The 11,489-nt window shown below is 41.6% G+C and overlaps 1 protein-coding gene across 2 annotated transcripts in view; it reads right to left on the reverse strand.

Moving 5' to 3' along the window:
* SGCG (sarcoglycan gamma) overlaps nt 1-9,750 on the reverse strand; it is a 50,469-nt gene extending 40,719 nt beyond the window's left edge. The window contains exon 1 of one of the 2 annotated variants that reach the window (XM_061170711.1): nt 9,608-9,750. The gene's annotated coding sequence lies outside the window, so the exon portion shown is untranslated. Of the gene's footprint in view, nt 1-9,137; nt 9,158-9,607 lie in introns of those variants that run through there. The other variant, XM_061170712.1, reaches the window with a different exon arrangement.
* Between the last annotated feature and the right edge of the window lie 1,739 nt (nt 9,751-11,489).

Raw genomic sequence — 11,489 nt, forward strand, 5'->3', positions numbered from 1 at the left:
GCCGACCTGCTTCCCTGCTTCTAGGCACCGCTGTGCTCACCTTATACCCTGGGGCTGCCAGAGAAACGCTGAGGACAGGTAATTCTGTCCTTATCACCGCCCTGCTTCAAGCCCTTCAGCAAGCCGTCAGGATACGGTACCTGGTTCTGGACAGGCACACGCACCTTTACGGTGGAGCCCTGCCCATCTCACCTGTCCCCTTCCTCTGGGCTCCGTAAGAAACCACAGGAGTCACAGTGCTGTCGGCTGCCCAGCTGTACCTCGGATTAGAGTCACCTCTCATCTTTTTCTCATCTTTTACCTTTTCAGAGCCAGCCTTGTATATGGATTTTTAAATGTATTATAATTGTTTGTATTTACATTGCCATCATTGGTTTATAGACCTGTTCTCTCTACTGGACCATGAACTCCCCGCTCAGCACCCGCCTAGAGTCAGCCCTCAATTAGTTGAACTTTGTAGTTACACCAGACTCCGTTTTTTATGATATCAATTCTATAGTGCACAGTAACATTAAAAAAAAATAGAGCTAACATACACAATCAGGATGACATTACAAGAATTATCCAGAAGAGGTCAGTATAACAGCAATAAGGGATGGCTTTCGGGGCAAATGAAATGTGAAATCAAATTAAATTCTTTTGTAAGTGATAAACTTTAAACCTTTAAAAAATACCATGTGAATTATTTGCACTTTCAATTGAAGCTATACGTCTTCAAAATAGGTGGCCACAGACTTTTCAAGTAAGCAAAATGAAGTGATCAAATGATTCCATACACAACTGATAACTTAGTTTTCATCTGGAATGTAATTAATGTAAGTACCTGGATGATTCTCATCCAGCTTCTCTGATTATTTTTAAATAGGGATGATCCAAGTGTATGCATTTTAACAAAGATAATTCATATTCCCTTCAGAGTTGCCATATCAATAAAGAATGAAACTGATTACTAGACTACTGAATGTAGGTATTTTATGTTTTTCATGGTACTCTGGGGGAATTTAGAAGTCAATATTTAGTATAAAGGGCTAATTCAGTGTTTTCAGGGAAGACAGAGGGGATAAAACCATCTGGAGAAATAAGAGATAAGAAAAGGAAAGACTAAAAGGAATAGAAAACTTTTAGATTTCAGAGGAGAAAATGGAGCATGACCTGAAATTTCAAAAGTTATCTGATGGTAATGCCTGAAGTGAGTCATAATCATTAAAAAGTATTATTCCATGAACATATAACTTTGCATAATTATAGGGAACAGATCCTGCAGCTCCAGTACGTATAGCGTTTTTGGGCAGAGAATGGAAGTGTAGCGTGTGTCCATCAGAATGACAGGAAACCCACTGAGTAATTTCCAAGGCAGAACCGCCACACGCTGGAGAGGAAATCCATCAGAAGGGCTTGTGATAAACCCCGACGTCTCCCGCTTCTCCCCGCCATCTCCACATCCACTGGTCTGAGGTCACTACTTACATCTTCTTCCCCATACTTACCTCTGACCTTCAAATAACTTTATATTGCTATAGCTCGATTTACTAACTCCAGACTCACCCTGTGGGTTGAGTTCATGTACGTTATCACCCAGTAGCCTTCCTCTCCTTTTCTCCATGTTGTTTTACCCGTGGTCACGTCTGAAATTCCAGTCTATGTAAGCATTTGTTTCTTGGTCCCTAATGACAGAGCATCTCTCCACCCTTCTGCCCTCCAACCGAGGACGTCAACATTTCCCCTGACTACTTTTACATGATCAAACGGACCACATTCACATTCCATTCTGAAATGATCATCTCCTGTATCTCCTACAATTTGACCAGGTGGATTCAAGATATAAAAATGCAAAAAAACAGTGTTCGCATTTTTTACTCTTCTGGAAGAGTTTGAGAAGAAATTGCATTAATTCTTTAAACGTTTGGTAGAATTTACCTGTGAAGCCAGATCTGGTCTCTGGCTTTTCTTTGTTGGGAGATTTTTTATTTTGATTCAATCTCCCTACTTGTTATTGGGCTCTTCAGATTTTCTATTTCTTACTGATTTGGTCCTGGTAGGCTGTATTTTTCCTGGGACTATATCCATTTCTTCCAGGTTATCCAATTTGTTGGAATGTAATTGTTCATAGTAGTCTCTTACGATCTTTTGTATTTCTGTTCTATTGTTTGTAATGACTTCCTTTTAACTTCTGATTTTGTTTATGTGAGTCCTCTCTTTTTCTCTTAGTCTAACTAAAGGTTTGTACATTTTAATTACTTTTCAAAAAACCAGCTCCTAGTTTCATTGATCTTTTCTATGGTCTTTTTAGTTTCTATTTCATTTAGTTCTGCTCTGACATTTGTTATTTCTTTCCTTCTGCTAACTTCGATCTCCTTTTCTAGTTCCTTGAGGTATAAAATGAAGTTATTTATTTGAGATCTTTCTTTTTTCTTAATGTAGGCACTTTTGCTCTCCACTTTCCTCTTAGCATGGCTTTTGCAGCACCCCAAAGATTTTATGTTGTGTTGTCATTTTCATTTGCCTCAAGGTATTTTTTCATTTCCCTTTTGATTTCTTCTTTGACCCATTGGTTGTTCAGGAGTGTTTTGTTTAACTTCTACACATTTGTGAATTTTCCAGCTTTCCTCCTGTATTGATTCATAGAGAATATTTTTTTACCTGCCCTATAATCCTCTGTGCTGTCTGTTCATCTCTTTCACACCGCTTCCCTGCATCTGGCAACCTCTGCTCTTTTTTCATTGTCTCCATAGTTTTGACTCTTCCAGAAAGTCATATTGTTTTAATCATACAGTATGTAGCTCTTTCAGATTTCTTCTTTCACTTAGTAATATGCATTTAAGTTCTTCCATGTCTGTTCGTGGCTTGATAGCTCACTTCTTTTTATCACTGAATAACATTCCATTGTCTGGATGTACCAGTTTGTTTATCCATTCGTTTATGGAAAGACATCTTGGTTGTCAACAAATTCTGACAATTATGAATAAGGCTGCTATAAACACCTGGGTGCAGATTTTTGTGTAGACATAGGTTTTCAACTCCTTTGGGTAAATACCAAGGAACACAATTGCTGGATCATATGCTAAGAGCGTGTTTGATTTTGTAGAAACTGCCAGAGTGTCTTCCAAAGTGGCCGCACCATTCTGCACTCCCACCAGCAGAGAATGCGAGTTCCTCTTGCGTCACATCCCAGCCAGCACACTGCTCAGGTTTTACGGGACACTCTTGCTTCTCTAACTTACACACAGAAATAACCCTCATGTGTGAAACCAGAGGCACGTCAGCACCACAACACTGAAGTCATCTGCCTTTGGAACAAATAGGCTACATGTGGGATCTCTGGGTTCCGCTGTCTTCTCCTGTCCTACTCCTAGTGAAGCACACCTGCAGGCCTTGCATTTACTTTCTAAATCTAATAAAAGTAGTTCATTTAGTTTATTTGCAGGAAAATATTCTTAACGAAAGTATATACAGATACCTTCCCTTTCATCACCCTGGGCATCTATTTTATTTGAAAAAAAAATCTACAAATAACCCAAATCTGTAAGTTGGAAGATATCTCCCAACTGTTTAAGGTGTAGCAAATAAAGGATAACATCACTTTTCAATATGTAGCTAATATTTTTAAATTAAGCAACATAGAAAAATCTGGAATCCTTTCCAGTATGAAACTAAGAACATTTAGTCTAATGAAATTATAAAATCTTACAAATGCCAAAAAGGCAAACTTTATAAAATATTTTTTAGGGTTTTTTTTTTTTCTTATTTCCAATTCTTATTTCCTGCTTATTTTCTTAAAGAACAATTACTCGTCTGGCTCACCTCATTTGATTATTGTATGAAGTAATAAAAATATAAAATCAAAACTATGCACATGATCATGGTTTACTGATAGGTACAATGCAATCTCCCCTTTAAAGTATGGGTCACTCATATAGTTTTCTATGCTGTTCATTGTTGCAACAGTTTTGCAGAGTGATGGAACTCAGGGATGATTCTTAATGTAATGCAACATGTACAGTATATTCTCAGTGATGCAGCTACTACAGTATTATTTTTCGAAAAAAGAGAAACGCTTATTTGTACTAATTTTTTACAACCTGGGCATAGTTTACAAACATTAATTTACTCAGTTTGAATTTTTAGCTCCAGAGAGGAAAGCAACATTTTTTTTTTTTTTTTTGCAGGGGGGCACAGGGGTTGTGTATTATCTCATTCTCTGAAGCAAGAGGTGAGAAGAGAAAGCAAAGTCAAGATAAAAGGGACTAATTCCTTCTTTGCCAAATCTTTCGAGGATGACTAAGCAGTATTTTGTATGAGGTGATTTCTCAAAAAAGAATGTTGACATATATTCCAGTCTATGTTGAAAAATATTTCACAACTAAACATATTTCTTAATAATTGACTGCTTTCATTAGTATGGGTCAGGGTTTGGTAAACAATGGCCTGTGTGTCAAATAAGGCCTGCCACCTGTCCTTGTAGGTAGAGCGAGACCAGGTCACAGCCATGCTTATTCTTTTAGGGATCCCCATGGTGGCCAACGCTGCAGAACTGAGTAGTTAGTTGTGACAGGGACCTTATGCCCACAAAGCCTAAAGTATTTATTACATGCCTCCTTACAGAAAAAGTTTTCTACCTCCTGATACAACCCACTGGAAATAAACTGTATTGTGGGTCATGTTTTACTTTGGTTTTACTACTTTAAAAATAAATTTACTGTGTCTAATTAGCATTGTCAATTCAAGAAGTGAATCTGATAATTATATTACATTCTTACATCCCCTCCACCTTCTAAAAACTAAAATCAACTGTACTCAGTCATAAAAAAGAATGAAATAATGCCATTTGCAGCAAAAGGGATGGACCTAGAGACGATCATACTAAGTGAAGCAAGTTAGAAAGAGAAAGACAAATATCATATGATATCACTTACGTGTGGAATCTAAAAATATGATACAAATAAACTTATTTACAAAACAGAAATAGACCCACAGACATAGAAAAAAAACTTATGGTTACCAAAGGGGAAAGGTTGGGGGGAGGGATAAATTAGGAGTTTGGGATTAACAGATACACACTACTATACATAAAATAGGTAACCAACAAGGACCTACGGTACAGCACAGGTAACTCTACTCAATGTCTTGTAATAAATGATACTGAAAAAGACTCTGAAAAAGAATATATATATATATATATATAAAATGTATAACTGAATCATTTTGCTGTACACCTGAGACTAACACAACATTATAAATTAACTATACTTCAATTTTTAAAAAATGATTTAATTAATTAATTAAAAAGTATATACAGTCAGACTTATAGGAAAGAGTGGAAAATTCTCAAGGGCTAGAAATATGGACGGAAGTCACAGCCAGAGACAGTGGGAGGTGAAGCTTCCCAGGCGCGGAGGCAGCAGGTGATGAGACCCACTCTTGGGCCCAGAGGCCCAGTCTGAATCTTTGTGCCCAACAGGGATAGCTGGCCTCTGGGCAGAGCAAGGCCAGAGCTCCTGTCATGGAAGGAAATACAAGGAGAGGCCCCTCCCTCCTCAAGGCTGTGGACGGAAAGACAGCAAAGTCAGGGCCTGTACCAACCACGAGCCTGCACCGTGTGTGGGTGTGAGTTTGACCAAATTTACAACAAATATGTGCTCTAAATCCCCCCATGAAATGTACAGAAAAACTGGTCTAGGACCCATCAAGAAAGGACAGGAAAGGAAAAAAGGAAGACAGGCAAAAACGGGGTAGTAAAACATGATCCTGTGTAAAGGATGACAGAACTGTCCCAGGCAGATTAGGATAAATGTTAATAAAATTAAAATCTTTCATAAAAAGCAAGTACAATGGGCTAAACCACCCTTCCACTATACTCAACTCACCTCGATACTTGCTAATAGAATACTGTGTTAATAAGATATTATTCCATCAATCTCCTATATTTACCTGACTTACTATAAAGTCAAAGAAATACACTTAATGAGAGGAGGAAGACCTAAAGGAGGCGTCTACAGAGTTTCCAAAGACAAATTCTGTGAGGTTTAAGGGCATGAAGGTTAGTGGTGCTTATTTTTTATATGACGTCACTTTAACCTTAAACGTTGGTCTTCTTTTCCCTTGATTCAAGGAATTACTAGCCCTAGTCATACGGGCTGGCTGTTTGAGTTGTTTTGCATGCATAAGAAGAGTGAAATGCAGGGCTCGTGGGAAGGTTTTCCTGGGCACTGTGCTGCAGTGGGAACCACGGGTTTGGGGTCAGGTCTCTGTTATTACCCCGCTCTGCCCAGCAGCCACCTGGGTCAATGACAGCCTCTGTGGCCCAGTTTCCTTCTGTGTAAAGGGGGGCCCTAATCACAGGGTGCTTGTGAAGATGGGATGAAATGTAATTCCTAAAGTGCCTGGGTTAAAGCGGGAGCTCAATCGATGGCATGGACACAGCCCTTTTCTTGTTAAGGCAAATGCCAGAAGACAGAGGTAAAGGAGCAAGCTATTAGGGGTACATCTGAGAAGGAGATTCTCTGGAGAATAATTTATTGGATATTTCCCTTAATTCATTCTGAATTAAGAGCTTATAAACAAACAGACTGAGTCATGAATCTTAAAGGAGAAGGATACAGAGGAGGGGCCATTGGTAGACCGTGTCTACCAAGAGGGGCCATTGGTCAGGAACCTGAGTTATAACACAACCCACAGAATTGCACCTAAATAGCTCCACGATTCATATAGGCATTGTTTGTAAAAATATAACTTGTATACAGCCCTAGCTTTTTCATATCTGTTTGCTCCTTAGGTCTTTGTCTTCAATGCAATACGAGTTTAGTTGAGTTTTTCATATTTAAAAATTCTTCCTTTTCTCATTCAGAGACCTTATTTTTGAAAAAAAGGGTTTAGCAACAAACATTAGACAAAAATAATAAGCACATTTTTATAAATTAATACCTGGTTCATGTTACTTTTCCAATTAAGTTTTCATTGTTTTATTATTAAGGTAATTATTAATGCAGTTATGTTTTGATATAATGGAATGACTTAGGGTTTTGTATGTGCAGCAACCAAGCCTACTGACATGCTAAAAATCTAATTTAAGTGATCTTGGTCGGAATCCAAGGCTGGGCTTAGAGAGCTGTTAACCTCTTGAAATCAAATCCAAAGTAGGTATCCATGTCCAGGCATTTTTCTGGATAGTACATCTATAACTATCACCAGACTTTCAAAGGGGTCCATGACCTTAAAATACTTAGGAAGCATCTCTTTACTATCTCCTTTTCCTGCGGCCTCCTATTCCAGTACAAATATCTCCCTCACATATAACAAAATGATATGCTAAAAAGACAAGGTGTTATATGTAGTTATTTTGTTTCCTAATTTGGAAGGTGTCATGTTCAGAAATTTATATGCAAATATACTTCAAAGGAGGGCTGTCTATACAGAGAACACTGTATTTGTATCACTGAGAGCACATAACCAGTTGTGTTTACTTCGTATAAATTTAACTAAGAAGACAATAAAATGGGCATTTAAAAAAAAATCACAAAGCACCATTTCCTAAGTCTAGAAAATTAAATGTTTGGGTTGTTATACTACAATGATCATTCCCACATAAATCACTTTCTAACAATACAATTCTGGAGAAAGAAATACAATTACCTTTTTTTGCTTAACTGTAACTATGTCTGTAGATACTTGCAGATGTTATCCACAGTAAGATAGGAGCTCTTGCAGGGCACAATCTTAAGTAGTAAAGACTAAACGAGGGTCTGATAAATTAAAAAAAAATAAATAAATAAATAAATAAATAAATCAGGACTTCCCTGGTGGCACAGTGGTTAAGAATCTGCCTGCCAATGCAGGGGACACGGGTTCGATCCCTGGTCCAGGAAGATCCCGCATGCCGCGGAGCAACTAAGCCCGTGCGCCACAACTACTGAGCCTGTGCTCTGGAGCCCTCGAGCCACAACTACAGAGCCGGCATGCTGCAACTACTGAAGCCCACGCGCCTAAAGCCCATGTTCTGCAACAAAAGAAGCCACCGCAACGAAGACCCAACGCAGCCAAAAATAAATAAATAAAATTAAAAACAAAACAAAACTCTTAAGTAATCTACAGGTTTATTTAAAAAAAAAAAACAGAACCAAGAAAATGAAATGGTGCCGATTAAAATGTAATAGTACATATATTTTTTTAATATAATATATTTAAAATATGATCTAGCCACAGGAATAAAATGTCTCTTTAAAAATGAAATGAGTATTATCCTCATTATCTCTGAGAGAGGTGTTTTCATAGTTTAAAAAAGCAAACAAATTATTGGTTAAATGTGAGTTTGTTTATTCCTTTTATAGTCTGCTATGTAGTCCTAACGAATTTAATTTGTTCAATGGATTATTCATCACTACATTTTTTCTGAGATTAAAGAAACATTATTCATAGATTACAATTGTTATGCAGGGCACCTTCTTATGTTTCTAAGCCTGAAGTGTAAGTGTACTATCCGTGTTAATGATTTATGTGCAATATCTACTAAATATTGCGTTTAATGTCTGATTCAGCTCTAACAAACACTGAAAATGGAAAGAACATAGGATTCAGAGAAAGTAAAATAATTGAAAACATGATTGTTCTACAACCTCAAAAGTTCACTGTAGGATGTTTTACACACGTAGACTGGAGGCCACTTTGCAATCATTTTGTTCGGATCACATTTTCTCCAGACGAAGTTTTAATACCAGACACACCGAACCTTCCAGTAAAATAGTCCATCACCAAGAACCAAGAGATCAGCTTAAGTAAATATTTGAAAAATACTGTAAAATCTATTTTTCATAGTTTTTAAATAACCTGCTCATATTCAAGGAAGAAAAGCACAAGAAGAGCCATAGAAAAAGGGTTATTTAAAAAAATACAATTCCCTTGCTTTACACAGATTTACCCGCTTTAAGGGACACCCAGCTGCACTAGTACAACAATACCACGCATCTACACAGAGTGCCATCTCTATAACATCTACTCCTACGACAGTAGGTATCACTGGATGAGCAGCTGTTTCCCAGAAAAACCGTACGTGACTCTCCCAGTCAACTATCCAGCGATGGCTCCTATCAACTTTCTAATTAATCCCGATTTAACCAAGCGATAACACGCAAATATGTACCTACCAACCATGGGTACTCGGTGGGTAGTGGCTGAGGCCGGAGGGACCCCCCCAGGGAAGCGGGTGTGAGACACGTGACTTCAGGGCTCTCTGTCTCCACCCCCCGCCCCGCCCCGCCCCGCCCCGCCCCGGGAAGCCCAGGTCAGCCCCCAAGTGCGCTCGCGCCTAACTCCGGGGGCGGGCCGGTCAGTAACCCAGGGCGACGCGATGCGCAAAACCAATTCACGGAACACGAGTCACTCCCCCGAAGTTAAGTCCAGTCCGAGGGCGGCTCGGCCGGCAAAACTCTTTGGGGCAAAGGCAGGCGGACGGTCCCAACTACACTGCGTGGCTTCCCCCGGACCCGCGGGCCGCAGCGGCGGAAGGAGCAGGTGCGGGGCCGGGCAGGGGGCGCCTGAGCACGCGCGGGCCAGCTCAGGGGCTGGAAACCGGGCAGCTGACGGCGAAGCGGTGGCCCGCGGCTGCGCTCCTTACCTGCGCTGCTCCCCGCGGTCCGGGCGCGCGGGCCGGTGCCGCAGGTCCCGTCGTCCCAGGCGGAAGGGCCGCCGTCTTCTCCCCGGACAGCGCGGGCCGCGGCTCCGTCCTGCGTCCTCGGCGGCCGCCGCGGCGACTGCGCTCCCGGGCGGGGGGGCCCACATCCCCGCGCGGGCTCGGGGCGCCCGGGACCCGGCGCCGGGCGGGCGGGGGCCGCAGACCTCGGCGGGGCGCGCGGGGCCCCCGCGGCGTCCCGCCCCCCCGCCCGCCCGGCGCGCGCGTCCACGTGCCAACCCCGAGTCACGTCCCCGCGGGTCGCTGGGTCCCGGCCCGTCTCCTCTGCCGCCGCGGGGGCGCCTTCCAGCCGTTCCCGGTGCAGCGGCGTCGCGTCACGCAGTGCGGCTCGGAGCTCCGGTGTCCCCGCCTCGGCCCTCGTCCCACGAGGTACCAGAACTGGCGCCGCCCTTTCCGCGCGCGCCGGGGCGGCCCTGCTGGGGACCCGGCCCTTCGCGGGCTCCGGTGTGTCCCCCGGCCTGTCCCCCGCGAGCCTCTGCGGCTCCGGACACCGAGCAGGGCCGGGGCCTGAGCCGCTGGGCGGCCCCCGCGGGGTTTGCAGAAACTCTGGCCGCGGCACCAAGGGGGCTGCGCGCCCTCCCGCTGCTTTGAAGGGCAGCTGTACTACGATTTGTTTCCTTTTTTAAAGCCTGGAGCGGTTCGCTCACATGATGCTAAGGCATAGGGTTTTCCTGGTAGTGCTTCCGTGCCTGCCGTTTGTTTACTTGTTGACACCTCCGCACGGGAGGGTGACTTGGTTCCAGCAGTTTTGTGTCTGGGGAATGGCCGGGGTGTCTGCAGATGTTTGGTGAACGTACTGAGGAGGTAGATTATCAAACACATTCCTGAAAGGGTCCTACTGGTGTATTCTGTGAATTTTTAAATGGAGATAACGCTCTTTTATCTGGAAGCAAATGGAAACACAAAGACGCTGGGGTATTTAAAAATGTTTTTCATGTAACCAAGTGGATAATTGCAAGGCAGAAATGTTTACAACTCTTAGATTACATTTTTTTTTAAAGCAGACTTTTCACAGGTGGAAATCAAAAGCCGTTTTCCCAGAAAGGTCCAATAAAAATTTCATTAATTATTCTCCACCTCATAGGTGATAGTGACAACCATTTTTAAAAAAAATTTCCTCTCACAGGGATAAGTAAGATTGCTGTAGATTCAGACGTACTATTAAAGATGGATTAATAATTTTCTACATATTTCACAGGCAGCATAATGAAAAGAATTGGGAATTATTGCTCTAAAAATGTCCATACTATCCAGTAAAGGTTGCTGTTTTTATATTTGTGTCAAATAGTGTAAAAGTTATTAATGTATTCTGTTTGCCAAAACTGACAGGATCCCAGAGCCAGCATCATCTCTCTCGTTGGCTTAGGAGAAAAGAGCTGGCAAGAGTTTCCTGCTGGGAATGGTGACGGCATCAAGGACCCAGAGCACGTGCCATGATTTCCCTGATGGAAAAGGTAAATATATCCAAAGTGGAATATGGAAAAAGCCAGGGGTGTGTACAAGGTCTGAACGCTCCAGATGGTTTTGATTGAGCGCCTTATCTGAGATATTTTGAGCAACACAGGACATGTACAGTTATTTGCATCTTATACGTATTTATGAATATATTACATGCAGAAGATTAATATATTACTTAGATTGTAAAACACAAAAGGAAAATTTTAAATGAATGATAAAAGTGCATATAAATAGAAAAAGTGTTGGAATGGTGATGTGAGGCTCTTTGTAGACCCTCTCTCCAGTGAAACAATCAAAAGTGAGTGGTGAAAATTATTTTAAAAACATTTATTTAAAGTCTCTGGAAATT

The sequence above is a fragment of the Eubalaena glacialis genome, chromosome 16 (assembly GCF_028564815.1).
Source record: "Eubalaena glacialis isolate mEubGla1 chromosome 16, mEubGla1.1.hap2.+ XY, whole genome shotgun sequence".
NCBI lineage: Eukaryota > Metazoa > Chordata > Mammalia > Artiodactyla > Balaenidae > Eubalaena > Eubalaena glacialis.